Raw genomic sequence first — 11962 nt, 5'->3', positions numbered from 1 at the left:
GCAGCTGACATCCTAGGAATCAACCCGATTTAGACCCAGTTTCCCCCTAGATCACATATTTTCCTTTCCTTGGTGTCTTCCCTCATTTTGTTGGAGAGCATCTTAAGTAACTTAGAAAAATTGGCAGGATGTAAACTCTGAGTCCTGTGTGTCTGAAAGTAACTGTTTTGTCTCATGATTGATTGATAGTTGGGTTAGGTATAGAATACTGGTTCAGCATTTTTTCCTCAGAACTTGGGAATTATCATATTGCTTCATTGTCTTCTAGCATCCAGTGTTGTAATCTCTGTCTGATGCCAGTCACAGTTTTTTTTTTTTTTAAGATTTTATTTATTTATTTGACAGAGAGAGAGAGATAGTGGGAGCAGGAACACAAGCAGGGGGAGTGGGAGAGGGAGAAGCAAGCTCTCTGTTGAGCAGGGAGCCCAATGTGGGGCTTGATCCCAGGACCCTGGGATCATGACCTGAGCTGAAGGCAGACGCTTAACAACTGAGCCACCCAGGCACCCCACAGTTACTTTCTTTTGGTAATTGCTTTTGCCTTTCCTCTGTATAAGCTCTGGAATTTTCTTTTATCCCGATTTTCTGAAATTGCATGGTGGTGAGCCTAGGAATGGATATTTCCATTATGCATTCTTACTGTTGCCAATAGTTTCTTTTTATTTAAAGCCTTAATCTTTATTTAGCTCTGGGAAACTTACTTTATTCCATACTTTCTGTGCTTTGTTTTCTTTGTTCTCTGGTGGAGATGTTGAACACTTCTGTCTCATAATTTTTTTTCCCATTCTCAGAAATTATTTTGACTCTTCTGTAGCTCAGTAGTGACATTGTAAAGGCTGAAGTCATACTTTTAATTCCAAGAAATCTTTTTGTACAGGTATTTCTCTTTCATTCACTCTGTTTCTGTTTTAAGGATGCATTATTTTCTTTATTCTGTCTGAGGATAATACTTAGGATTTTCTTTTTTTTTAAATTCTTTTCTGTTTACTGGGTTATCTCTTTTTCCCTCCCTGGTCACTTGTTCCTTTTGTTTGGTTTAGTTTTTTTTGCAAGTGATTTTTGTCATGTGCATGATCCTTGATTGTCACCATTTATAAATGAATGGGTGAGCATCACTGCTTTAGTTGTTTAGGTAGCTCCTTCCCTGCCTTTTCTGATGCAAGGACAAATTAGGACCTCTATGTATGAATGGGCTGTGCCCTTGGCTAACTTGTTGGAAAGCCTGTAGTTAGGGTAAGATAAGCTGAGGAGGATCAGGTGCAAAGCTGTTCCATGAGTTAATGGCCCCATTTTGAGTCTCCTGCACTTTCCCCTGTAGTCCTTCTATGCATGTTTTGTGATATGTACTTTTATATACTCTTCATCTTCTAGAAATTTTTTGGAATGTCTGCTGATGATCCCTTCCCAATTCACTTTGATGCTATAGGTTTATTTCATGTGGCATACTTAACTGCCTTTTTATTAGGGTATAGTGGGGCGGCTAATGCCTATATGTAGAAATCTTGCAAATCGTTTAATTTTGACCAATAATTGAAGTATAATTTGTAAGATGAAAAGGAAGAAATTTTTTGTCTGTTTGGGTCCATTTAACTCTTTTGTTTGATAATTATTTTCTGTTTTTAGTTTTTTATTTAGAGTCTTTGTAATTAGTGTATCATGTAGGTGGGTTAAGAAAATTATACATTCCAGGAGCGCCTGGGTGGCTTATTCCCTTAAGTGTCTGCCTTTGGCTCAGGTCATGATCTCAGGCTCCTGGGATTGAGCACCACCTAGGGCTCCCTGCTCAGTGGGGAGTCTGCTTGTCCCTTTCTCTGTGCACCCCCTTCATGCTCTCTCTCTCTTGTTTTTTCTCTCTCAAATAAATAAAATCTTAAAAAAAAATACAGATTCTAAAATTACTTGGTCCCGGGCGCCTGGGTGGCTCAGTTGGTTAGGCGACTGCCTTCGGCTTGGGTCATGATCCTGGAGTCCCTGGATCGAGTCCCGCATCGGGCTCCCTGCTCGGCAGGGAGCCTGCTTCTCCCTCTCATCCTCCCCCCTCTCATGTGCTCTCTCTCTCTCTCATTCTCTCTGTCTCAAATAAATAAATAAAATCTTTAAAAAAAAAAAAAATTACTTGGTCCCTTTTTGATTCCTCAGCACACACCGTACCTCAAAGACAGAAGAATTCGTGGAGACGTTTGGTCCTGCTGGAGAGAATTTGACAGTAGCTTCCATACCCTTGGTCTATCACAGAAAAACATTTCAGATCTAAGATATAGCTACTCTGATTCAGTCCAAACCTGTTTATATTGATTGGAAACTTTTTTGGGCAACAATTTCTAAGAATGATGATGAGTGCTATCAGTCAACACTTTAAACAAAAAGGGAAGATTGACATTCAGTATTAACTAATTATACAGGGAAGCTAGATAAAAGAGAATTAAATTTGTTGGTAGGTAGTTCAGTAACTAATTTTGTGGGTACAATTTTTTTCGGTGTTACAGGTTCCCAGTTTTTTGTGTAAAATCCTTAAGGCCAGGTGTGTTCTGAAAGTAAAAACACTTTGAATTTTAAAGAAGGTAATGTGCATGTACTGTATAGGATATCCCCAGTGGGGTCTGGGGGGTAGCACTCCATTGTGAAACAGGTATTTCTGCAAGGAAAGATATTAATAGTTATAGTAAGTGGAGAAAGATGACTAAAAATAGCCTCATGTCCATTTAGGTCAGGTTTTATCAGCAAATGAATTAATGAAAATTTTAGGTTTTAGAAACTCTGGAAGTGCATATAGGAGAATATGGAATTGTGTTTTTATTTTATTTTTTTTTAAAGATACTATTTATTTATATATTTTAGAGGGAGAGCACATGAGTGGGAGTGGTGGGAGGGGCAGACTGGGAGGGAGGGAGAGAGCTTGATCCCATGACCCCGAGATCGTGATCTCGGCCAAAAACAAAAGCTGGACACTCAACTGATTGGCCACCCAGGTGTCCCTGGATTTGTGTTTTTAAACTGATTGCTTTTTATTAAGTTCACTGGATTCATCAAGTTCTAGAAGTTGTCTTTTATTCCTCATTTGTTTTGTGGTAGATTTTAAAGCTTGAAAAGGTACAAAATTAACTCTAAAGTAAAGTTCTCTTTTGGAGAGTTATGAATTAATTAGGAAAGTGGTGATGGGGGCTTACTGGTATATAACATAATGGCTGCTGTAGGGTTGTTTAAGATGCTGAGCCAGTTTTACTGTCCATTTAAAAAAACTAAAAAGAATGTCTCATGAAATAGTTTCATGTTTTATAGGTATTAGGCCTCAAAGCCACTGTTTTCAAATTAATCTTTGAGATAATGTACAAAATCTGATGATTTAAAGCATAATTTCTTGCCTTTTCAAAACAAATGGTGCTTCTTTTTAAATATAATTAAATGAAAATAAAAGTTTATTTTTTGTCCAAAGAGTATAATGTTGACTGTGTTTCTTCATGGTATATATACACCTGAAGATTTGTTGACTTTCTGTCTCCAGTCCCAAGCACCATTGCTTTGAGGAAGATGGATTTGCGGTTGAGGGATTAAACCTATTTGTATATTTCTTTGGGCAAAATAACATTCTTTTGATTTTGCTCTGTTATTACATTTGGATTTGCGTGTTTTCATTTAAAAGTGCATACTGGTACTTACTTGCTGCTAACAAATATATTTGGGACGCTGTCAGTCACAATAGCATGAGATTGGGTAGTATCAAGCAGGAGTACTACATGAAGTTGCAGCTTATTTTTTGTGACTTGGGGCAGGTACTTTAATTCTTTGAGTCTGCATTTCCTCGTCTGTATAATTAGGATTAGGAGTGAGTAGTAGTTTTCAGAGTCTCAGGAAGAATTAAGAAACTTAAACCATTTTTTAGCCTGTTATTTACTTGTGTCATAATAATGGATGAATTTTTACCCAGCAGTATTTGTATAAAATATTGCTAATATTTTAGCAAGGAATATTGCTAAAATTGTAGCCATTTTATTTTATTTTATTTTTTTTTTAAGATTTTTATTTATTTGCGAGAGAGACAATGAGAGACAGAGAGCATGAGAGGGAGGAGGGTCAGAGGGAGAAGCAGACTCCCTGCCGAGCAGGGAGCCTGATGTGGGACTCCATCCCGGGACTCCAGGATCATGACCTGAGCCGAAGGCAGTCGCTTAACCAACTGAGCCACCCAGGCGCCCTAAAATTGTAGCCATTTTAAAGAGTACTGAAATATAAAATAATTTTTCCTATTACTTTCCTAGTGGGGAGGGAGGGGCATTGGAATTTACTATATATTTGGACTTAGTACATGTATATACTTCCTTTGTTGGCTTTCTACATATTTTAGTCACTGATGGAATTAAATTTAGGAAATGTCATAGGGTAAACAACTCTGTAGGCTTGTTTTAACATTCTTGTTCAGTTTTCAAACCTAAAATACTAAATGCTAATCTGCTTTAGGGAATTTTTCTTTGTACATAGGATGATTAGTTGGAAAACAGAAACCTTCATGTTTTACTTGTCTTTTGTTCATGTCCTTATTTTGCTCTGGTAGAAACAAGTTGACAGTAACACCTGGCCTTAATACAAGAGCTATAAACCTGCATGCTAAAGTTAATTTTCAGGGGAATAAATGGAAGGATGAAACCCCTAGAATTGGTGTTAAAGTCTAGGAAGCAAATCCTAAGTAATTAAACTGTCATAACACTTCCTTCCTGTGCTTTCAAAGGATGTTTGGTAGAGCAAGATACCTGTTGGAGTTGTTGGAATTTAATCCCTAGGTTTAATCCCTTCAACTAGATAATCTTTTAGTGTACCCAGATTTAAGAAAGTAAACATGGAATAAAAGATAAAGCGTTATAAAAATATGCTGCTGATTCTTTTTTTTTCCCCCTCTGCACAGTCTGTTAATATTTGTTCTTTAATTTGTCCAGATGACATCACCTCTGGTATGTCTGAGTTAGAGATCTTTAGAATTTTATATCATAAGTGTAGGTCTGTTTTCATTCACAAATAGTGAGATTGAGGCTGAGGCGTCAAGTGAGTGATGGGAGCCTAACTGAAGTTCCCAGTTATTACTGGGATCTAAGGAAGTTTCCTAATCAGGGTTTTTAACTTCTTTTTTTCACTGTACTTCTGTGGGAAGGGGATTGTGTGTTGGCTGTTATATTTGGGGAAATTTAAAAAAATGAGCTTTTTTATTATACAAAAATTATGTTTTATGGAAAATTAGAAAAGACAGGTTTGCACCAAGAGGAAAATTAAAATCACCCTTAGTTCCGTAAAAAATCTCTGAAATTTTCCTGTTAATATCCATATTATTAACAAAAAATGTTTTTTTTTTAACAAAATCATTCTTGGTAAATACTGATATGTAACCTTTTTTCATGCAGCACTATTTTGTGAATATCTTTACATGTCAGTAAATGTACTGTACTATCATTTAACACATTTTAAAGATATATTGGTAACTTTATTGGTCACTTAGCTTACAGTGATCAAGGATGTATGCTTCACAGTGACTATATATCTACCCAATTTCTCAGAGGCCATTAGAGCACCACGATTATCCTCTTCTCTCTTGCTGACAGTATAACAGGTTTTTTCTTTTGGTTAACTTAATGGTTAAATGTTAACTAGTTTACTGGTTAAATGTTAACCACTGGGTAAAGTAATTACCATTTTGCCAATTCTTGATGCCATCAGCAGCAGATGAGGGTCCATTTCCTGTTTAGAGGAATTTAATTTTAATTTTGGAAATTTTTTCTAGTTCTTGATATTTTTTTTTTTTTTAAGGGAGGGGTGGGGTGGGAGAAAGAGAGAGAGAGAATCCCAAGCAGGTTCCACACCTAGCACAGAGACTGACATGGGGCTTGATCTCAGGACCCGGAGATCATGACTTGAGCCGAAATCGAGAGACGTACCCTTAACCAACAGCCACCCAGATGTCCCAAGTTCTTGATCATTTTTATATCATAATGCTAATGTTGTTGGCATAAAGGGGTCAAACAATCAAAACTCACGTAATAATCTTAGGTTTTTGCTGATATTTTTGGTGTAGGCCTAGATGATAAATACTGTTTTCCTTAGCTAATCTGTTTACTTGGTCCTTTTACATTTTAACTGTTTGCCTTCACTGCATTTGGATTTATTGAACACAGAATTAGAACCCTTTTGCTGCTAGAAGAGGTCTTGGATCGTGCAATCTAACCAACTCATTTTGTGGATACGGAAATTGAGACCTACGGAGATTTAAGTACTTGTGCAAGATACAGGACAGAAAGTGCTAACATTGACTTCGTGCTTACCGTGTTCGCCAGGCACGATGCTAGATGCTTCATGGACACTATCTTTTAAGCCTTATGATAACCCTGTTTGATGAGTGAGGAAACTTGAGGTTCAGAGAACTTAGCAGATAAATGGTAGAGCTAGAATAAGTCCTAGCTCTGTCTTCTAGCATTGCCAGAGAGTTTATACATGGATCATTTCAATTTTTTTTTAAAGTAAGCTCTGTGCTCAACATGGGCCTTGAACTCATGACCTGGAGATCGAGAGTCACGTGCTGCACCAACTGAGCCACCCAGGTGCCCCCTGTGCCATTTCATGTAATCCCTACATCAGTGCTGTTCTATGGGTTTACCAACCTGAAGCAGGCTCACCATGCACTGTCATTGCATTGGGACTTGAACCCTTACATGGGACAGCTGATTTTCAGGTCTGTTTGGTTATTTTTGCAAATGGTACTGGATGTGCATTTTTCTTTGGTGGCTGGAAGGTTATTGTTGATTGTGAGGAGTGCCTAATGCTAGTAAAGGGAGGTAGGATCAAAGGAAGTGGGATAATTAAGGAAGGAGTGGGAAGAAAGAGATTGTGAGATTACTTGTACAAGAATGTCGGCTCTGAAGAGGAGACATTCTTAGAGGTTTATTCAAAGTAGATTCTCAGTTGAACTTTATATCATAAAACATTGGGTAGGGGACCAGAGCACTTATCCTTAGTCTGATAATGCACTTCACCTCTTTTGCTTAAAACATTTTAGTAGCTTCTAGGATAAAGACTGAAACCCTCAGTATTACCCAAGTGCAGGGTGACCATGTAAGTTAGTATCCAAATAGGGATACTTATGTGTGAAAGAGGAAGCCATAAATTATGCTGGGACAACTGGCATGAATGGAAATTGTCCTGGGCAAACTGGGACATAGTGGTCATCCTACCTCAAAGTTCTTCCCTGCATGAGCTGGCTCCTTTCTGATTCCAGCTTCATCTCTCACTATACTTGGTCTTGCTCTCTCCCCTCACTGTGAAGTCCTTTATTCAACCCTGTTTACCATGCTCCCTCTTAATAGCAACTTCGCAAAAGCGCTTTCCTTTGTTTGGACTTCTCTCATCCTTGGGTTAATTTCTCATCTCTCAGATGTCCACTGTACCCATTTTTTAGGGAAGTCTTCCCTGACTATCAGATGTTTTTAATACGAGCCTTGAAAAACAAACTAACCAACCTAGGACTACCCAGCAGTGTTTATGTGTGTACATAATTTAAGGACTCTTACCAGTTCTCCCAAGGCTTCTCATGAGAAAAGGTTACCTTCATTTATTTTCACTGCTCGTTTGGTATTTATTTCTGTATCTAAATGACATTATTGACTTTGTGCTATGGAAGATGGGGAATTGAGTTCTTCATTCTATTATCCATAATATATTTTCTTCCTGTTATCCTCCTAGTACATTACATTTTAGTTTAGATTGCTTTAGATCAGCTTTTGGTTTTTTAAAAGTATTCATTCAGTGTGTTGCTACAAATCCTTCTTTAACACCAGTTAGCTCAAATGTGGCTTTTAAATACAGAAATGATATTATCGTAATTGCAGGTTGTACTGATTTATATATGACTTTATCTAGTAAAGGGGAACCAGAATATCAGGAGTAGAGTTCAGAGGTAAAGAAAGCCTTCAGTTCCACTTTCAACTCTATTTTGTTATTTTATTTTATTTTAAAGATTTTTTTTATTTTTTCATTTGAGAGAGAGAGGGCACGAGTGAGAGGATGGGGGGTGGGGAGGGGCAGAGGCAGAGGGAGAAGCAGACTCCCCACTGAGCAGGGAGCCTATGCGGGGCTCAATCCCAGGACCCTGGGATCATGACCTGAGCCGAAGGCAGACGCTTAACGGACAGAGCCACCCAGGGGCCCCCTACTATTTTTTATTTTTTAATTGAAGTACACTTGACGTACAATCTTACATTAGTTTCAGGTGTATGACATAGTGATTTCACAGCTCTGTACATAATACTGTGTTCACTGCAAGTGTAGCTACCATCTGTTACCATATAACTCTATTTTAATACCATTGTACACTCTGTTACAATACCAGTGCTGTATTCCCTATACTGTACCTTTCATCTCTGACTCATTCATTGCGTGACTGGAAGCCTGTATCCCCTTTCCCCTCAGCCATTTTGTCCATCCCCCCCATGCCCCACCCCTCTGGCAACCTTCAGTTTGTTCTCCATATTTATGGGTCTGTTTCTGCTTTTCAACTTTATTTTAAGAAAATCAAAAGTGAGTGCCTGCTCCTGGGGTTCCCTCTCCCAGAGAGGTGCATTCCCTTTGCTTTTCTAGTTGGTGGTCTGTTCAGAGCTCTCCGTCTGTCTGTTGTCTCAGTTCCTGCAAGCCAGCATGCCTGCTCCTGTGCACTTATAAGCATCTCTCGAGGTAGTTGTAGACACACTACACTCCTTACCAGGGTTGTCCAAGTCATCTCCTGAGGTACTAATTATTAATTATTTATGTTATTGCTGGTGTTGTGGCTGGAAAACTGCATAGGTTTTGAGAGGGTTGTTCCAACTTTATTTTCCCATCTGATCTGTTACTCTAGTGTCTGCAGATGTTAAGAGTTTTCAGGAACACATACATTTATTGTGTTAACGGCAGCCACGCCTGTGTGTGCTATGAACATAATCTCCAACAGAACTCATTAGAGTTCTGTCCTTAGTTTTTCTTCCCTGTACCCAGTCTTTTGATTACCTATGAAGATAGCATTTTTTCTCCCACTTAGTTTTGTCTAATTTATATAGAAAGACTTGATACTGTAAAAATATCAAGTCATTTAGAATCACTTTTTGTTTTGTTTTGTTTTTAATTTTGTGTTACTGAAGAAATAGCATTCAGAGCCTTGTGCGCTTCTCTAGGCTAGTTGTGTTGCCTAAACATTGACAGTTTGAATATAGAATTCTAAGTTGTAAAGGATATTTCCTAAGGATTTTGAAAGCATGCTTTATAGTTTTCTAGCTTTTATTGTTGCTAAGAAGTACTAATGAGTGAAAAATTAGAAAGCTTGTAGCATTTTTTTTTTTTTTTGGTTCAATTCTGAAATTTTCTTTTTTTTTTTTTTAAGATTTATTTATTTGGGCACCTGGGTGGCTCAGTTGGTTAAGTGTCTGCCTTCGGCTAAGGTCATGATCTCAGGGTCCTGGGATCAAGTCCCCCTGTTGGGCTCCCCTCTCAGTGGGGAGTCTGCTTCTCCCTCTCCCTGTGCCCCTCCCCCCTGCTCGTACTCTCTCTCAAATGAATAAAACCTGTATTTACTTATTTATTTGAGAGAGAGAGAGAGCATGCACAAGCAGGGGGGAGGGGCATAGGGAGAGGGAGAGAGAATCTCAAGCAGACTCGGCGCCCAGTGTGGAGCTGGATGCAGGGCTCAATCTCATGACTCCGAGATCATGACCTGTGCAGAAACCAAGAATTGGACACTTAACTGACTTCACCACCCAGGTGCCCCCAGTTTGGAAATTTCTTAAGGATGTTTCTTGGTGTGGATCTCTTTTTCTTCCATTTTGCTGGTCACATGGTGGTAGTTTTCAGTCTGGAAATTCATGTCCATCAGTCCTTGGAAACTTTAAAAAATTATTTTATTCATGATTTTCTCCTATTTTACTACTGTCTGAGACTCTTGTTATTTAGATGTTGGACTTCTTAAATTGATTCTTTAGCGTTCTTATTTAAAAAATTTTTTCTCTCCTGGATGTTCTCAATTTTATCTTCCAGTTTTTGCTGCCCTGTTAAAAATTTTTCATAGCTTCTTTGTACTCTCTTGATGTTTCTTTATACTGTCTTGATCTTGTTTAAATTTCATGTATGCAGTACTTCCTCTTATCTTTTCAGAAGTCTTTATTTCCTTCCCAGTTCCTTTGTGCTCCAAGTTAATTTCTTTTTCTATGTATTTAGGTCTTTGCATGTGTCAGTGCAGGGTGCGGTTGCTACAGACACCTGCCTCATGACACCTAGCAAACTGGAGAATGGACACTGGACCCCTCCTTTGGAGAAACTTCAGACCACGGAAGTGTCACATAGCAGTGTCCTTTAGGAGTATAGGTGCAAAAATTCCCCAAACGAAATAGTAGCAAACCAAACCTACCACCTTGTAAAAGGACTGCATTCCATCACCAAGTGGGTTATATCTTGGGAATACAGGGTTGTTTCAGTCTGTGAGAGTCAGTACTGCAATAAGCCATATTAATAGAAAGAAGGGCAACAACCATCTCAATAGATGCATAAAAAACATATGACAAAGTGTACTGTTCTTTCATGATAAAAATATTCAAATGAGGGATGAAAGGAAGCTTCTTAACCTGATGAAGAGTATCTGTAAAAAATTTATGGCTAATATCATACTTAATGGTAAAGACTGGCTGCTTTCTTCCTAATATCAGGAGCAAGACAAGGATGCCCAGTCACACCACTTAGCACTCAACATGTACTGGAGGTTCTAGCGGGGGCAGTTAGGCAAGAAAAAGAAATAAAAGGGGGCGCCTGGGTGGCTTAGTCGTTGGGCGTCTGCCTTCGGCTCAGGTCATGATCCTGGGGTCCTGGGATCAAGTCCCACATCGGGCTCCTTGCTCAGCGGGGAGCCTGCTTCTCCCTCTGCCGCTCCCTGCCGCTCTGCCTACTTGTGATTCCTCTCTCTCTGTGTCAAATAAATAAATAAAATCCTTAAAAAAAAAAAAAAGAAAAAGAAATAAAAGGCATCCAGACTAGGAAAGAAGTGGTAAAACTATCTCTGCAGATGCCATGATTTCATAGGAAATCCTCAGGAATCTAAAAAAAACAAAAACAAAACTTCTTCGATATCACTTACAGATGCATTAGAGTACCTAATTTTTCTCCAAAATCCTACCTGCAAGAAATTCTGGAAAATGGCATTTTTAGCTTTCCAGTTTAGGAAAGCAGAACTGGGAGGGTGGAATGGACGTTGGGTGAGTTAATCCACAGTGAGAGTTTTTCTCAAATGTTTGATGACTGTTGGATGTACTTTTATATTCAGGAATGGCTGTCAGAATCTGATGGAAAGCCATGTGCATGAGTGGGGCTTCTTGACCAAGCTTCGCTGTGGGTGCAATGGCAGGATCATTTCATTGCGAACCCCCACTGTCAGTGTTTTTGTCTTTATGGGGTTTAGCTGCCCAGCTTACTGTAAGCTCAGGGAGGTTGAGAGGGGATATCAGCATCTGTACAAGTCCTCCGAGTTCCCCTGTTTTTGGGTGTGTCATGTAACTGCCAGGTCTAAGATTCTGCTTACTTTCCTTAGAGAGTAAACCTTTCATCTTTTGCCGTGGTGGATTAGGGTCTTTTGGCCCAGGAGCATGGTATGGGGTAGTTGTCTGCTTCTTAATAGATTTTCAGCTAGTTCTACTTAGGAGTTACCAAGGTATCTCTTGTTATCAACAGTATCTGTAGTATAAAGTAGGTTACTTCTCAGGTATCCCTGTGTCTGGCTTAGGATTCAGCACTCTTGTGTTGGCCAAGCTCATTTTCACTCATTCATCCATGTTCAGCTTCCACAGTTTTGTTATTTCCTCTTTACTTTTTTCATTATGGATTTGTGCCTTTGCTGTTTTAGTTGGGTTTCTAGAAGGGGTAAAAATGGAGTTGTGTTTAATGTGACATTTTTATCCAGAAGTTATATCATGTACTC

Source organism: Leptonychotes weddellii, chromosome 7, assembly GCF_054177405.1.
Source record: "Leptonychotes weddellii isolate Sample4059 chromosome 7, ASM5417740v2, whole genome shotgun sequence".
Taxonomy (NCBI): domain Eukaryota; kingdom Metazoa; phylum Chordata; class Mammalia; order Carnivora; family Phocidae; genus Leptonychotes; species Leptonychotes weddellii.
Note: the sequence above shows the minus strand (reverse complement) of the source record.